Consider the following 18,657-nt stretch of genomic DNA (forward strand, 5'->3'; position numbering starts at 1 on the left):
TACAAAAGGACTAAATTTTTTACCATTATCAAGAGGGAAGGCAGAGGAGTAACTAAACATCTGACACACAGAGCAAGTAAAAGCATGAGATAAAGGGAGGGAACTGGTAGCCATGCTAAGCTAGAGAACCAGACATACTGCTAAAAAAGTGAAAATAAAGACTAAAGATCTGCAGGAGTGAGTTTTAGAATAAAACAAATACGCAATAAAGTTAACTATGCAAAAATATGTAACTTAAAGGAAGAAATTAAGGGATTTTTCTGTTCGCTGTGCGTTTTTGTTACTGGTGTCCATATTTACTGAAAATTCAGACAAACACGAAGGTATTTTTTCACAGACTGAGTCACCTTCTCAGTCTAGGAAACAATATCTTGATGTTTACACAAAGGCAACAAAAACTAACAGCAGAGAACAGAATACCCCTCAAAAATATGACTTTTTAACATTTTAATGTACACACAATAACATGCAACAGTAAATACAGCAAAAGATAAACTGCAGTCTTTAATGTCACATACTCATTATCGTCGGGGCTGAAAGTGACAAAGTAATGAAGACTGGTGTAAAATCATCTGTCTCTGTTTTCTTCATGAATAATGGTGCCAATAGATCCTCCAGTGTATTGTGAAATTCAAACAATCTAGGAAACCCGTGTACACTCACCAGTGTGTCTTTGCTGGTGGCAATAAACAGCACTCGCTAGCAAAGATTAACCATGACGTTTTGCTTTCACTTGAACTTCAAAGCTAGTGCCCTAGTCTCAACCCCACCCTACAGAACTCTACACAGCCAGATTTTTTTTGTATCATGTTGTAATTCCTTTGCCTCCTTAGTGTTATCTTTCTGTCTGAACAGTATCTCTGACTCGTTAGTGCCTCATACGTTTTCTCTTTATGTCGTACACCATGTACAGTTGAATATTAAAATGAGTGCAGGATTTAGGTGGATATAGACATCAGACCAAAAAGAAAAGCAAACTCATCAAAGGTATAAAATCCATAGGAAAGACTGTAAATCAAGATATCACAGTGCGCATGAGGTATGTTTATAAAGTGGGGCATAAAGGCTATGACTGACAGACGTGCATAACAGTGTGTGTTTATGTGAGAGAGGGAGGAGATGCAGTGTGGAGAATGCATGTGCTAGAGGAGATTTAAGAGGAGAGTGAGAGCAAAGCAGCAGAGGAGGGACTGGGGAGAGAGCGGGAGCTGCAGACAGAGAGAAAAAGAGACACGAGAGTGAGAGGAGGAGAGTGCAGAGACCAGCAGCCGCACGTCTGCCTCTGTCCGTCGCCTTCTGGATCTCCCTGAGCACAGCTGCCGGGCTGCTGCCGACTTGCGAGTGGATCCTCGCCTTCAGTTGGAAGCGCCTGAGTGCGTAGTACATGCCAGAGTTTCCCTGTGGCTATGCACTAAACCTGTGTTCAACTCTGCTGGTTGTAGTACTGCCACATGAGTGAAGGTTTGACCATCTTCGATCCGGACTTGACTAAACACCCATGAGCCCCAGTCAACCCTGGCATACCGTCTCATTAAGGTAAGCAGATAGTGTTTTATTGACAGTAAATGGTGTTTAAATGTGACCTGAACAGTATGCTAATCTTTGTAAGATATTCATCATATTTTTAATATGATAATAACTCTAAAATGTTTGGTCAATTAAAAGAAAATAAATAAATGAGCGTAAAACTGAATGCTGTACAGTGCATCACATTGCATGTCCCGAGCTCTAGTTTCACTGTTTACGGCGTGTTCTCTGATCTGCTTTATGTGCACAAGCATCTGTGATGACCCCTGTAGTTTATCTTGCCCCTGCTGATGTGTGCCGGTGTAATTACTTTACTTGACATTATTAACTGTTGATTCTGTCATGGTCTGTTGAGGCTGGAACAGTTTGTGGTGTTTTACATAATTTTTTTATTAATTTTGAAGCCTCAGCATTTATTACTCACACATGCATCATAGGTTAACTGAGCCCATAATCAATTCTGCATGCTTTATGGGACATTTTAGCAAGTTCAAGTTGCTGGGTCTCTACCATGCGGAGCGCAATACTTATGACATACAGTAATAAATGTTTACAACACAAAGCACGAGTGCACCTTAAATACAACATATGAAGTTTGAAGTGTTAATAATGAGCAATATGTTGGAGACATGCTTTTCCTTGTCACTTTGTTGTAATTCTTTTTTTTAAAAATGTGCTTGTAACTGAGACACTACAATACAAATAGGGTCTCCCAATGCAGCTTCCCAAAATATACATGCCTCCGTCAGTAATGTGAGCTTTAACTATCAGAAGATCTCTGTACTGCTGGATCTCTCTGTCTCGTGTTTACATCCAGAATGTCTTTTTACTGTATTTGCTTTTACACTTGAACATGTTACATAGAGGTCTTTCATAAGCACGTCTGTGTGGAGGATAATTGCGGTATTTTAGAAATGCTCTCTAATTGATTTGCCGACTGAAAGCTGCGTGAACTGAATAGTCAATCTGATTTATCTAATTAATTCTGCACAGTTTTGGTGCCACTTCCTTAAACACAACAGCAGACACCAACCACTGAATCAAATATGATTGCCTTCTAGCCTTTTTGTTTTTTTATTCAAACATAACAGGAATAAATCTTTTTATAAAGTGCTTACGTTTTTATAAGAACTTGTTAGTGAGCAGTGAAACCACTTGAGTGATTACTAGTTTGAGAGTCAGAGTATGAATAACAGGACCAGAAATGCCTGACATTTGCATCACACGAGGTGATGTGATTATTATGGGTGGATGTGCACTGCATGTCCTGTCAAGTCAATGACCAGACATCCCAGTATCCTATGCTGCTGATATTCTACATGACCCTGCCAGCTGTAATAATAATTAGACTGCTCACATCCAGTATCGAACATTAGACACAGAGCTTTGTCATGCCTGCTGCCACCATTGCTGGAGGACATCAGTAATGCTCACCGCTCTTCACCAAATTTATTTTTCAGTCACGTGACGGTCCGGACCACAGTGGAAGTAAAGACTGGAGCTGGAGAGTCTAAACTATGAAATGTCAAAGTGGAGGACAAAGTTGTCTTTGTAACGCAAGGAACTTTCTTTCAGAAGAATGTTGGGAAAGTAAAACGGGGGCTGGATTTCTACCACAGGGTGATTTGTTTATGCACATGCACATAGTTTAAAATGAAAACATGACTGAATCATGTTTTTGAAAGTGACTAACATTCAGTCACTCAAAAATTTGCTTCTGAGTCCAGATTTGATTGTTGTGGACTGTTCTGGCACATATTGTAAGTGTGAGCTCCAGCAGTTTGTCAGTTAATGCATTAGTGGAACTCTTATGATGACTGTCATCATTTTCTATGCAGTCACATTAAACACCTATATATCAAATATGAGGATTTTTACATTTCTCTTGTCTATGACAGTATAAACTGATCATCTTTGGGGCAATTGTTGTTTAACAGGAAACGAATGGCATGAATCAGTTGTAATTGCCATCCTGTCAAAGTGAAGTCATTTTTGTTACAGGTGCAAACATCTGTTTTGCTTGAATTATGACTTCGGACAATTTAAAGAAAACACTAGAAGCCATGTATCCATATGTGATACGTATTTGGTGCATGGCTATTTATGTACGTCTGTGCCTACTTTATCTGTCTTTTGACTTTATATAAATAACCCATGATGTAATCCAAGCACACCCACTCTGTGACAATAGGTTACAGAGGTGTCATTGTGAGCAGCAGTTGTGGGAGGGAATTCATTTTGCAATGACGACCCAGTAGAGTGAAAGACTGAGTCTACAATAATCAGGTTTATGGGCCAGATGAAGGAGAAGTCCCATGTCGCTATGAACTAAGAAGGTGATATTTTATTGGCCACCGTCCACTGGCCGAGTGTGTTCATGCTCCGTGGCAGAGGCATCATGTGTGTGCCACGACATCCCAGAAAATAGCCTTGTGTCCATTCTTCTCTCAAGACAAATCTCGGCTTATTGATGTTTAACAGGTTGGTATTGTTTTTATTTTGTAGGAATACTAATTTGATATTTTTTGCTGTAAAACATGATTACCAGATCTAAGTGTGAGTGGTCACTGACAGTGAAGGAGTGCATAAAAAATGTACACTCATTATTGCTCCAGTATGAGTACTTTGTCATGCATGCAGTTGTTACTTCACAAAGAGGGTTATCTATCTTTTGACTTATGAAACCAACCATCCCCCACAGTCTAAGTCAATTCTCTGTGCTCTATTAAGGTTGACAGACACAATATCCATGAGCTCCACTTTTTAAAGGATAAACTGAAAATGCTTAGGAAGGAGAGGGAACCTTCATTTTAAAGTTGAGTTAAGAAAATGCATTGTTTCATCCACCATAGCTGCCAAATGATGCAATCATAACATAATCCCACAGCTTGTTTGGAAAGCCTTCAGTGGTTTCAGGTCCTGCCTACTGTATATTGTATCTGCAATCTGCTTACTCCCTATGAGCTTAACTGCTCTCTGAGATTCTCTGGCAGGGCTCTACTAATGGTTCCTAATTCTTGAGTTCTCACAAAATGAGAGCGGTGATGCTCGCCCCTTCAGTAGTCACCCTTCCTGTATTTTTTTAAATATGCTCTCTTGTTGTCACTGTTATGACAGATGGTACTAAATGAAATGAAAGCCGGATTAATGTCTTTTCCTTGATGAGGATTTTTGTTGTAATTAGATTATTTTATATTAAGTTCTTTTCCTTTTTAACATTGTCTTGAGAGGAGTCAATAGTAAAATAGTTATCATCATTATTGTTTGCATAATTTCATAAACCCAATTCAAGTATATGGAGGATGACTGTAGCACCATATAACCAGGATCTAATTTTGATTTGATCATTGGAGCATTAAATTTAAATCTAAACATATGTGTCTATACAACAATACAGTTATTGCCCAGCCTGTGCTGTGAAACCTCTGCAGATGGTCCAGAACGAGGCGATGCGTCTGGTCTTTGATCAGCGGAAAAGAGCACACGTCACGCCTCTGTTGATTGAACTCCACTGGCTACCCTTAGCCGCCCACATCAAATTCGAGACACTGATGTTAGCCTACAAAGTCCTTAATGGAGCGGCTCCCATCTACTTGAATGCCCTTGCAAAGTCTTATGTCACAACTCAGTCACTCCAGTCGTCAAAGGATTGTCGTCTAGCAGTGCCTACACCACGCTGAAGACAATCCAGACTCTTTTCAAGTGTCGTTCCACGATGGTGGAATGACTTACTGAGTGCTACAAGAACAGTCTTTTGAAACTCTTGAAGACCTTCCCTACCCCACTACTGCATTTTCTCTTTCTGTACTTCCCTCTGTGCCTGCACTCTATAAAATAGGGCGACCGTGGCTCAGTGGTTAGAGTGGGTTGTCTAATAACTGGAAGGTTGGTTCTATTCCTACTCTCACCACTCAAAAAGATTGGTGAAACTGACAGCTGGAGGGGTGTCAGCCTACCTCCTTCTCACGGCCGAGGTACCCTTGAGAAAGGCACTGTACCCCCATGCTCCCCGGGTGCTGTAAATGACTGCCCAGTGCTCCAGTGTATGGCATCTGTTTCTATGAGTGTGTGACTCATGCATGTGCATGTGTGTGTCAACAGGTGCCAACCTGGATGGGTTAAAAGTGGAGGACAAATTGTGTATATGCACAACAGTAAATCTACACTGTCACCTCTGATAGAGTCTGACTAGTGTTTTCCTTCTACGTATCTTATTGTTAGCTTTGATGTTAGCTGTCTTTAGCATCTGCTAAATGCATAAACATGACCATTACCTGTAAAGTGTTAAAAACAAACCTCTGATTGATGTTTCACAGGACTGCAACCATCAGAAATAGTGGAATAAGTTGAATAAATATAATGTTTATAAACCTGGCCCCAGATAGCACAGCTCTTTGTAGATAGAAAAGACCATATTATAAATAAGAGATCACAGAAACATACTGAATGTGAATTGTACCGAATTGTACCGAATTGTACCGAATAAATAAAAGCAGAGAATTTAGTGTAAGTAGTCTTGAGAGCCTGAGAAAGTGTAAAACTATTGATGGATTTTGATTTCATATCTTGTAAAGATAGTAGGAATTTTGTAAACAAATGGGAAACTATGCTCTCACAATAAAACAGAGCGTCAGAGAGTCAGTATCAAGATGATGTGACAATCGAGGAGTAAAATTTAGATTAAGATCAGATTTACTGTCATGTAGATACAGGGAAATGCACAAAATTTCTCCTTTAACCCATCCAGGTCAGCACCTGTTGAACACACACATGCACAGGGTCACACACTCATGGAGATAGATGCCATATATACTGGAGTGGTGAGCAGCCATTCACAGCGCCCGGGGAGCATGGGGGAGCAAGGCACCTCTGCCGTGGCAAGGACTGCCATCCCTCCAGCTGTCAGATGGAGGTTATTTGAGTGGGAATTGAACTGCAAACCTTCCGGTTACTGGACGACCCACTCTAACCACTGAGCCTCGGCCGCCCACAATGCACTTTAAACAGAAAAGCAGTGTGTTTTGCTACTCCTGTGATAGGAATGCTTGTTCAGAAATGCATGCATAAGAATTCAAAGAACCGTTGAGCACTGAAAGACAACTTTGGTTCAGTGTTTAACAAAGAAGCCTTTACAATTTATCTCCATGGGGAGAAGAAATTGTGCAGTCCATTTAAAAACCTTATCATTCCCAAACTTTAGATTTTCAGTATGTACAACTATCCATCTTCTATTCTTTGGATTTTGTTCTTGTGAAATAGTTCGTCATGAGTACAAACATACAAAGCTGCCATTGAAATCTGACTGTTTATCCGCTGCACAGTGCTAAACTTTTGCCACAATTGCTGCAATTTGGCATCTTTTTCTGTGACTTTGACGTCTGGTACGAGGTATTTGTGCTTTTTGTCCTCCTGTCAAATTGTACCTTTTTATTTAATGCTTAGCAGTGGGAGTTTAGGGGGCGAGAGCACATTTGGCCCCACAATTTTCTGTACACAACTTGTAGCCTTTGATCATCTTTCACGTAATGATAGTGGTGCACAATGAAGAAGAATTTAATACAATAATTTCTGTTTTACAGGTTTGCTGCCACTACAAATTAAATATGCATATGCCACAAACTGGTTTTCATTTTCTAGAGAGCATGGTCTGACGGAAACCAGTTGAAAATACATTGCCATCCATTATTATGGTATATTTCTCACCTATCTACGGGCTTTTTGATAATCTTAACTTCCCCTTGTTAAACATACATTTTAAACATTGCATAAGGTATATTTTTTAGGAGCTGATTATATGAGGATATGTAAACGCTGCATGTTTAGTTTGAATGTAGTATCAAAATTGGTGGCTAAAGTAGAGGGCAGGATTGTAGTTCAATAGCATTATATAAATCTTATCTTCCTCAAACTAACTTTGAAAGAGCAGTCCATGCATTTATAACATCACGTTTGGATTACTGTAATTCTTTGTATATAGGGTTCCCTGCAGCTTCTACAAAGCACTCAAAATGCTGCAGACCGCCTGCTGACCAGAACAAAGAGGCGCAAATCCATCACCCCTGTCTTTTGCACTCTTAACTGACTCCCTGTTGGCTTTCGGGTGAAATATGAGGTTTTATTGATTGTTTTTAAGTGTTTAAACTCCATGGACCTGTCTTATTTAAGTGAGCTGTTGCAGCCCTACACTCCACCCAGAGCCCTGAGGTCAGCTGACCAGCTCCTGTTGGCTGTTCCCAAAGACAGGTCAAAACCCAGAGGTGATAGAGCCCTCTTTGTGGTATCACCCAGACTGTGGAACAGTCTCCCTTTGTCTGCCAGGTCCTCTCAGTCTTTAGGTCAGTTCAAATCCAGACTGAAAACGCATCTGTTTTTCCTGGCTTACAACACTAGCTGAAATGGAGTTTACCTTGGCTTGCTATTTTTGTTGTTATTTTATTGCCAATATTATTACTGATTTTATTTGTGACTATTTTATCTGTGATGCAGTTATTCTTATTGCTATTTTACTGGTGACTTTCTTCATTTGTAATGCAGTTGCGGTTACATACTACATACATCTCTCCAGTCTTGGGCCTTAAATTGTCGGAATGGCAACACTTAATTTTCTATATAACGTCCCATCATGCCGACACTTTTTTTTTTTTTTCACCCAAAACATTTTGCACTATCTTGTCCGATGATCGCTGGGATAGGCTCCAGCCCCCCCGCGACCTAACCGACCGATTTAGCGGCTATAGAAAATGGATGGATGGATGGATATGCCGGCGCAAATACACCCTAAAGTTTGGCAGAGAGCAGTTTGCCCTTGATTTGCATCTGAATGAGTAAGTGGAGCTGTTTCCAGTGCATTTCCACATTAAAACACACATTGGGTCAAGTAATGAAAACAGCAGATGACATCAAAGCCTCAGATTTTATGTGATTTTAAAGCAGAGGAACTCCACAACTTCGCAAACCAACTTTATTAAGCTATGATCAAAATCCCCTGAAATTTTAAATATCTGGGGACTTCAGGTCAGGACAACTGAACCGTGAGCTAGTATCTTGGATGTTTGTGCATATTATGGAGCCGTTTTGGTCCATGTTTGTAAGCCTTTTTTTTTTCCTGGATTAAATTTTCTGTGATTGAGTGTGTGATTGAAAACCACCACAGTCTGCTTCCCGTTCAAGGCATCTCCTTCTTTGGATGCCGAGACTTTGTGTTTTTGATTATGCTATTCAAGACTGTATCACATCTGTACACATGCCTTAAAACATGTAAAATGCATGAACAGAAAGAAGTGACTCACCTGTTGAGTAATGCACATTTCCTTACATTGAAAGCCTTGTCGGAATGGTGGAACGTCAGAATAGGGGTATGTCGGACTGGTAGGATGTCGGAATAGCGGGATGTCGGACTGGTGGGATGTCGGAATAGCGGGATGTCGAACTGGTGGGATGTCGGAATAGGGTGATGTCGGACTGGTGGGATGTCGGAATAGCGGGATGTAGTACTGGTGGGATGTCAGAATAGCGTGATGTCGGACTGGTGGGATGTCGGACTGGTGGAAGGTCGGAATAGCGGGATATCGGACTGGTGGGATGTTGGAATGGTGGAATGTCAGAATAGCGGGATATCGGACTGGTGGGATGTCGGAATAGCGGGATATCGGACTGGTGGGATGTCGGAATAGCGGGATATCGGACTGGCGGGATGTCGGAATGGTGGAATGTCGGAATAGCGGGATATCGGACTGGTGGGATGTCGGAATAGCGGGATGTCGGACTGGTGGGATGTCGGAATAGCGGGATGTCGGACTGGCGGGATGTCGGAATAGCGGGATATCGGACTGGTGGGATGTCGGAATAGCGGGATGTCGGACTGGTGGGATGTCGGACTGGTGGGATGTCGGAATAGCGGGATGTCGGAATGCCGGTTGCCCTAGATATAGCATTTGCTATTGTGAAGCACTTTGGTCAGCTGAGGTTGGAATGTGGAATTGGGACACTGCTGTGCGGCTGAGTTGTAGGTCCTTACCCCATCTATGGCCTTCATTGAGACTGTCCTGTCCATTTTTTTCATTTGGTTTGCTTCTCCATGTGGGGCTGTGCTGGAGCTGCAACAGCACAGTAAAGACGACATCCCTTCTACTTTAATATTAAGTAAATTTTAGTTAAATTAACTTCATGCATTATACACCTAACATTGGCTTGAGGCAGAAAAAAAGGACTTTTGCAAAGCTGCTGCTCAATAGGCCGAGCACTCCTTCTTTTTCATGTTAATTAAGAATATCAGTTTGTTTTTAGAGCACGTTGAATGCTGGATAAACACTGGACAAAAGTTACAAAAGCAGAAAATTAAGTCTATAAAGTAAGAGGACCAAGTGTGTGGCTTTGCTCCAAAAGCAATGTGACATGTTATTTTGGTTTGGCCTGTTGATTTGGCTCATTTATTCTACAAACACAGTCCCAGTTGGAGCTGAAGCACACGCTTTGATAAACAACACATAGAGACAATATCTGTTCTTTGGAACATGCAGTGAAAAATCCTACTCATTCGCCAAGCTGTGACTCAGTCAAAGCTGAACACTTAGACACGATATGCAGTTTCGGGTTTACTTTAACTCATGCTTATTGACCATATCCTTTAATCCGATATGAGACATGTATACATTTTCTGTGTTTAAAAGTTAAAGAAAATCGTTGGATAAACATGGAATTGTTTTTTTGTCCGGACGGGAGTTGGTGACTGCCTCTATCTTCATGATTGTGCTGCATTTTTTAATATGATTTCCATGTTTTATTCTTGTTTATGTTATTCAATAAAAATGTCATTAACTGAATAATTAGTCTTACTGGGGAAATTATTAATGAATTATCACAAGCTGAACCGTGCAGCGCTGGCCGCTCCAGTCTGGAGCAGTAGGTGTGGTGCTGAGCTAAAAAGAGGATAAGCTCTTGGCTTTGCAGTAGCAGAATCAAAGAAATCTACAACTATGATTAAGGGTAAGAGCATATCAGAATAGTTTGCAAATGGAATCACACAGTTACTGTGCTGGGAGTTGTTATTCCACGCTGCAGTCAGTGAGTATTACAAACCAGAGCAGCTGATGGGACTGTGCTCAATATGCAATAATTCAAAGTGGCTGCATCTTTATAGGGAATGAAATACATTCTGGATTTTGGCCAAGCAGATAGTTTTTGTGAAGCACTTTGGTCAGCTGAGGTTGGAATGTGGATTTGGGACACTGCTGAGTTGTAGGTCCTTACCCCATCTATGGCCTTCATTGAGACTGTCCTGTCCATTTTCTTCATTTGGTTTGCTTCTCCATGTGGGGCTGTGCTGGAGCTGCAATAGCACAGTAAAACCGACATCCCTTCTACTTTAATATTAAGTGCATTTTAGTTAAATGAATAATTCAAAGTGGCTGCATCTTTATAGGGACTGAAACACATCCTGGATTTTGGCCAAGCAGATAATTTTTCTTTGTGACCTTCCTACAAGTGACACATCGATATGAAGTTAATGTCAGTTCATCTGGCAGAGAGCTCAGATTACATTTTGGCCTCTACCCAAATTAAATGATTAATTGGAAAGTACATTATATTAATTACACAGAGAAAATTGTGATTTTGTTGATATGAAATTACCTGCTTTCAGCCTACAATTCTGAATCTGGAGCGATACTAACATTAACATTAATTATATGGTTTAGGGGGCAATTTGCATGTTTTTTCAAAGTTTTTCTCATGTCAAATGGGGATCGTGAGGATGCCACAGGCATAGATTTCACGAAGGACAAGGGGTAGCAGGGGTCATTGTGATTAGGGTGATTATGAATAACCCCAATCACCAAGTGGTTACTTTGCTCCAAGAGGAGCTTTGTACCCTCAGCCTGAAGCTCCCAAGTGGAGCCGACTTTTGCTTAATTTCTCAGGCTTCACTGAATCAAGACTCTTATTTCTCTCTACAAGAGCCTGTGAGAAATGTACTGTTCACACACAGACACCCTCCCCACCTCCAGCTATCCCTTCGCTGACATTTAGCAGCTTGTCACTTTGTTAAACTCCGAGGAATGCAGCAATATTGACATTTGCCAGAAGTGGCAGAGTATTTCTGAGTTGTGCTTAATGTCACAGTGTGACAACAGCGATTATGATTAGACAAAATGATTTAGTGTACATTGACGTATGACACTAATATTACATAAAAAAATAGTGTCATGTTCATTACTGTAAACAAAAGCTTAATAACGCAGGTTAGAGGGAGTTTGAAACGGAATCAGTGCTGCAAACTATATCAAAACAATACACCTCCACCCGTCTCACAACTCTCCAACCAAAAATACACACATGTTCAGTGCTGTTATGTAAATATCACTAGAAAACCCACAGAGACGGAGAAATATGAACTTCAACTGTTTAAGAATGTCTTAAAATGCTTTGTTGTGACAAGTTCACGTCATTCCCGTCGTTTGGTCTCCTCTCACGGAGTGACACAAACTGCCAGTTTAAAAATAAAAATGTAATTGCAACCGTAAGCCCTGGTTGAGCAGCTGCTTTTTCCATTACTCTGTCAGCGTGTTACGTGTGTGTCCATGCTGCGGTGTGTGTGATTCAGTACACAACATGATAAATTCAATTACATATTACAACATACTCGTTGTTTGCTAAATACTGTCAGTTGTGTTGAGCACAGTTTTCTGTATTTTTAAATCAATATTCATGCTCTCGTGCAGATCGGGTTGAAAAAATGGCTGTGATATTTACATTTATCTACTTGTTGAATCTACACCACACAGCTGATAATATAGTACATTGTATGCTGAGATGTTATGCAGAGATTGGGTAGTTTTTCTCAGGGCAGAGCAGAACCTCTGTGACTGACAGGGACATCTGCCATTGACAGTACCACAGAAAGGAAACACGCTTTGGCTTTGGTACAGCATCTGTGTATGTGTATAAATACCCATGTGTGATTCTCTGTGTGCACGGTCATCCCTGCGGGAAGATAGATTCTGAATGACAAGCAACCAAATGTCAACTATGCTTATACTCATGTACATATGCAGACTTTCACTTCCAGGTTAGACTGCGTGAACAACAAGAACATGGTGTTAAACACAGACACCAGCATGTAAACGAAGGTGTGAAAAGCACAGATATACTTTTAAATGCTAATTATCAGTCACAATGTGAATGAGATCTGCTCACCTAATGCCTGCTTCCCTCACTGTTTGAATCTTGACTTATTTAGTTTGTTTCAGCACAAAAACTATATTATTATGTGTCATATAGCATACTTCACTCTCATGTCAGTCACACAAACCCTGTGCAGTTGGTTACAAATATTTACCCACACAGCAAGCAATAAATCTTATTTATTAGATATGTAAAAAAAAAATACAGGTGAATTTGGTGCAGATGCAGGACCGTGTCGTTTAGTGAAACTAACACAAAAGTGTTACACGAGGAAGTTTAGTCTCATTTGAATTTGTGAAACTTACAGTAGGAATTTCGACAGGTGAGACAGTCTTTTAGGCTGTGAGAGCGGCTGTGTAGACTGTATAGATTTTTCTTGCTGAACCCGTACTTATTACATTTTCTATTGTTTTAAACTTACATCTTTCACTTGCTGTTGCATTGGCACGTATTTTGTCATAAAAAGCCACTTTCTTACTGTTAGGAGAGTTTCCACCCTGGAGTTTCACATGCCAGTCCAGCCTATTATTCATTGATGTGGAGGATATTGAATAAATTGAAAAATTGTTTAGTACTAATTTCTGTCACTTTCTAAATTGTTAGTTGGCCTATTTTAGTTCAGTTGAGGTCAGCTGTTTCACTTCGGTCTAAGTTTCTGCAACTTCATCTCTGCCTCGTTGTCAGTAGATGTGAGGATTTTCTGTTCCTGAGCAGTGAATCAGTTTTACAGCTTTTATATCTTAGAAATATATTAAAGTTGCAATGCAACACTTTTAATTTTACATGTAAAAATGCATTATTCGGACTGAATTGACTGGATCTAATTATGATTCACATGATAGATCTCTGCCGTCCTCTGAATTTATAAGAAAAATATCAGAAGCCTCTATATAATTTAGTTTAATAGTTTTGTTTAATACCAGAGCTTTTCAGTTTATGTGCATGCCTGTTCACTTTTTCTTTTTAAAAATGTTGTTACCGTAACTGAAACGTCATGACTGCAAATTAGAAAACTGGACTGTGTGGGGAATTGCCTCAGGTGGTGGCATCCAGTATAATGCAAGCCTGACACTGAACAGTCATAAGGAAGGACAGTACAACTTTGAACTAATGATGATTAAAGTAGGTCCATTGTTCAATACTCCTCAAGCTACCGATTAGCAACTTTATTGCTGATTATTTTGAAATATACACCCCTTCCAACATCCACCTGGCACAAATGTGGTGCAGGCACGAAAGGAACATCCAGCTTAGCTGCATTCATTTCGTGCATCCTTATTTCACTACTTAAAACTCAACCAAACTGCTCACACACACACACAACTAAATGCTTAACCTTAAGGCTTACCCAATCCTAATTAGAACCTAATTCTCACCCCGAGCCACGCCTGTTCTCAAAAATAACTTTGTACCCATGGTGACAAAATTGGTGTCCTCAACCTTTACAGGAGGTCGCCATTAATTGGAGTGCAGTCACATTTGCAGCCCCACCATATGGGGAAAATGGAAACACATGCATTTATTTATCTATATAGTGCACAACATGCTTTGCCATCATCAAAGAACAGTAACTCTAATCATTCAAATCAATTTGCTGTCATGAAAGATGACAAATTTGCTCTCAAGAAGCATACTTGGCAACAACTCATATTTGTATGACCTTCTCTTTTTGCCAATTAATCCTTCCTATATTTATTCAGCCATCCATCCATTTTCTATACCCGCATAATCCAATTCAGCGTCGGTGGTGGTGGGGGTGGTGGGGGGCATTGGGCAGGAGGCTGGGTACACCCTGGTCCGGTTGCCAGTCCATCACAGGCCCACACAGAAACAAATGACACCAACAACCATCCACGCTCATACTCACTCCAGAGTCAATTTAGAGACACCAATTAACCTAACATGCATGTTTATGGACAGTGGGAGGAAGCCAGAAGACCTGGAGTGAACTAACCCACACATAGACTGGGAGAGCATGCACACTCCGCTGGGGATTCAAACCAGGAACCTTCTAGCTGTGAAGGGACGGTGCCAACCACCACACTACCATGCAGCCCCCTATATTCAAAAGTTCCTACACAGTTAGATAAATACTTTACACTACAAACTCCCATGGGTATTATAACCAGTCTTTCAGTCTCATTAACTCAGAAATGACTCATTTAATCATCTCTCTGGATTATGCTTTGAACTTGGGTGAAAATTTCTCATTACTCACTGTCTCTGCTCTGCATCTCTTCCACGACTTTCTTTGTGTGGTGAAAGATTACATCACATCTCTTCTCTACTCTCCCTCCGGATCTGGGCCTCTCATGTCTATCTAATAAAGAACCTAAGCTTCATTACTCACCTCCTTCTCTCAACACATATGATTATGCCATTGTGTAAGGTCTGTGGATAACAAAGTCAGAAGTCAGCAGAGGTGCAGTAAAATGGATGCTCAGCACTTCACAACTCAATTATTAAGTGGGTAAGAAGAGGAGACGATAGAATAGAAGGATAGAAAGCATGAGGAGTGCTCCTAGAAGTATTTTGTTTGCTGTTATTGATGGAAAATGATCAGATTGTTGTGAAGGATGCATTTTCTACCAAGACGACTCATTTTTTTAAGAGTTGAAGGTACCTACTTATCTCTCAACTTTCTTTTGCTTATTCATGAAGTGTCTCTATTTGGACTGCTGACCAGCACCACAAAATGAAGTACAGCTGCTTCAGAGATCATTTGGTCATACTCGCTGAACAATTGGGCTGTTGACCTTGGTGCCCTGATCTCAACAGCTGCCCAATTCCAAAGCATTCAGCACATTTACTTCTAGACTTTACTGTTCACCTTATATGTCCCACAGCTCGGAACATATTTAGCAAAATGCTCATCCGTGACTTCACCACCCACTTCAACACCATTAAAATGATCAAGTTCGCAGATGACATGACAGTGGTGGGTTTGATCTAGAGGGTTGCAACTCAAATCTTGCAGGTGCAGGCGGCTAAAAGAAAACACTGCAGGATCGGGATGTAGCCTAGCGACAGGATGTCAATAAATGATGTGGAAAGGTAGAAAAATAAATAAAATGCAGAGGAGGAGAATAGAATATGAAACAGCCTTTACTTAATTAAAAACTAAATGAAAACAATGAAATAGGAGGGTTAGGGTATTCCTGACCAGTGCGTCAAAAGACATGCTGGCCAGGAAAAGGAAACAAACAACCCCATGGATCTCGTCATTAGCCTATAAAATGACGTGTTTTCTCCTGCGGGACGGGAGAAGACACAAAATCAATGCATTTCTATTATTGTGCGGGCATAAATTCTCAAAGTTTTGTGGTTGCGGGCGATAATGGTCAGAAATTTTGTGTACAATGAAGAAATTATAGTTAAAAGCTTAAGTTTAATACTGTTAAAGTAAGACATGAAAGTGTTGCTGGTGCCTACAGTACGAGTTGTCATCAGCTAAGTTTTAAGATTAAATCTTGTCAGGTCAGATCTGAGGACAGCAGAGATAAATCATTAAGTTCAGGAACATGTAATAAAAGTCATTACTATAAGAGCTTGTGGTAACTTATAAATTTAAAAAGAGCGACATTCCCAATTGAACAAAGTCTGTCTTTATTCTCCCAGTTTTCATTGAGGAAAGAAATGGAGTGAAAGGTATGCCAAATAAACACAATATAATTTGGGGCTGAGAGCTTGTTTGTGCAGTCTCTTCACCCTTAACTCCACTTTAGATTGTTTAGGAAGTTCTCTGTAGCAGCATGGTTCACCCAGTACTGCTGTGCCGTTTGTTTATGAAATCTTAAGTAGTCTGGGCCTCTCATTTCCGCTCTTAAATAGCACAGTCATGCAGAAAATTCTACAGACAGTGTAGCAACAGAAAATTCTGCAGAGGTGTGATATAGTAATGCGATGCATAATTATTTTTATGCTAACATAGCAAAAACTGTGTCTCTTTAATACAGGCAACTTTGATTAAGTGTAATTTCTCTCACTCACAGGAGACTGAACGATGAATTCTGTCACAGTTTATGTGTTGACATTCTTGTTTTCAGGTTATTTGTTATGTTTTTCTCCTGCCACCTAGTTTCACTCCAGTCACCTGTCTTCTGTTTAACAGCTGCACATCATCATCAATCACCTCCCCACAGTATATAGTTTCCTGGTTTCGCTCACTCTTTACAAAATCCTCACTTAACCTTCCACACTCTTGTTTTGTTATTTATTCCATAGCCTTGTTTTGCCATAGTCTTGTTTGTTTGTCCATAGTTAAGCATTTTTGATATCCGGCCCTGCCGCATCTTTTGTTCTTGCCTTACTATTGTTTTTTGGAATAAACCCTCTGGTTTTTGAAGTCTGCATCTGGGTCCTCCCTTCCTGCATCAAAACTGACAAAATTCATTCAACTTTTTTTTGTGATATCACTAACATGGAACAAATACAACAAACATAAGTATTCAAAGACTGGATTCAATCGGTCTCGGTTTAAAAACCTATTTGTGTAAATTATGTAGATCCTGTTCAACATGCAATACTGATAAGTATGAATGAAAGACAGCACCACAAACATATAGAAGATATGCAGCATCTTGGTGTTGATACTGAAGGACCTAAGCTTCCTTAAGAAGTACAGTCTGTTCTGTTTTGTCTTGTCTTGTTGACAGCCTCAGAATTGTAATTACAGTCTAGTCAGTTCTCGAAGGCAAACTTCCAGGCATGTGTTTGTATCAACCACCTCTGCCTGTTCTCCCAGGATGGAGCCAGTGTTTGGTTTATTTCTGATCCTCCTAAAATCCACAGTTGGCTCTTTTGTTTTTTTTGTGTTCAAGATGAGGTGATTGTACAAAGTGATTGACCATTTCCCTGTATAAGCCCTTTATCCATCACTGATACACTCAACAACTGCAGAGTAATCTGAGTATTTCTGGAGATTTACTGGAAGTCTGAGTTGTACAGATTGAAGATAAATGGTGAGAGGACCTTTCTCTGTCCTGCTCCAGTGCTAAATTGTTAAAAGGTGCCCTTTTATTAAAGTTTTCTTTAGTTATTCAGTAATTTAACAGTGAGTATGCTACAATGTATATTAGTTTAATAGAGATTAGCTGTTGTGACAGTGATGTTACATTCTACAACTGTAGGGGGAGCCAAAGGGCGAATAAAGTCAAATTCTCTTGCGTAATTCTTGATTTCATTGACAATCACTACTAGATTATTGGTTACATGTCTACCCAATGTTTTTTGTACTTGTTTACTCAGATTAGCTGGGAAGCCAGGTTCATGGATATCTCTGGTTTCAAACTTGTTCCATCTGAGAATGATGGAAGCTGTGATACTCATCGGGACGTTTAATGCTGCAGAAGTTACTTTGTATATTTTCAATTCTGGGCTTTGACAATCCTATCTCACAGGTCGACAAACAATTCACAACTTCATGACTTGTCACCTTGATATACACCATCAACAGTGATACCTTTTATAGACAGGTGTGTGCTACCCCTAATCATGCAGAATCAATTAAAATCAACGCAGATGGGATTCAGTCAAGTTGTAGACGGATTCTTCTTTCAGAAGTAGGATCTTCACGACTCGCTTGCAAGGTGCCATGATTATTTTTTAATTATTTAAAAGCAGACAAGGCCACTATTTTTAGTGACCGTTTAAAAACTCAGCATTCAAACTCAGCCCCTTATCAGCCTGTCTTGTGTGTGTGGTTTTATTGATGGAGTAAAAAGAAAATCTTTATATCCCTCGCAACTGTGCAGTGCCATAGGCTATATGCCCACTGGCCAATGGTTGCAGCCCAAAAATATCCATAATACAGGAAAATAAGTGTAAACTAGGGAAGATATTTCGCAGGAGGCCTGAAAGTCTAAGAAAAAATTCCAAGGATTTTAGAAATAATTTTGCAAGATAACAATGTGGCCATTGATGGAAACATGAAAGCAAAGGTAAAGAATT

At 40.1% G+C, this 18,657-nt stretch overlaps 1 protein-coding gene across 1 annotated transcript in view; it reads left to right on the forward strand.

Moving 5' to 3' along the window:
- Positions 1-1,190: 1,190 nt before the first annotated feature.
- The window catches only part of opn7b (opsin 7, group member b), an 80,181-nt gene continuing 62,714 nt past the window's right edge, over positions 1,191-18,657 (forward strand). Inside the window, exon 1 of the mRNA XM_072367834.1 lies at positions 1,191-1,536. The gene's annotated coding sequence lies outside the window, so the exon portion shown is untranslated. The remainder of the gene's footprint in view (positions 1,537-18,657) is intronic.

This window comes from Leuresthes tenuis, unplaced genomic scaffold, assembly GCF_036924035.1.
Source record: "Leuresthes tenuis unplaced genomic scaffold, fLeuTen1.0.hap1 SCAF_16, whole genome shotgun sequence".
NCBI lineage: Eukaryota > Metazoa > Chordata > Actinopteri > Atheriniformes > Atherinopsidae > Leuresthes > Leuresthes tenuis.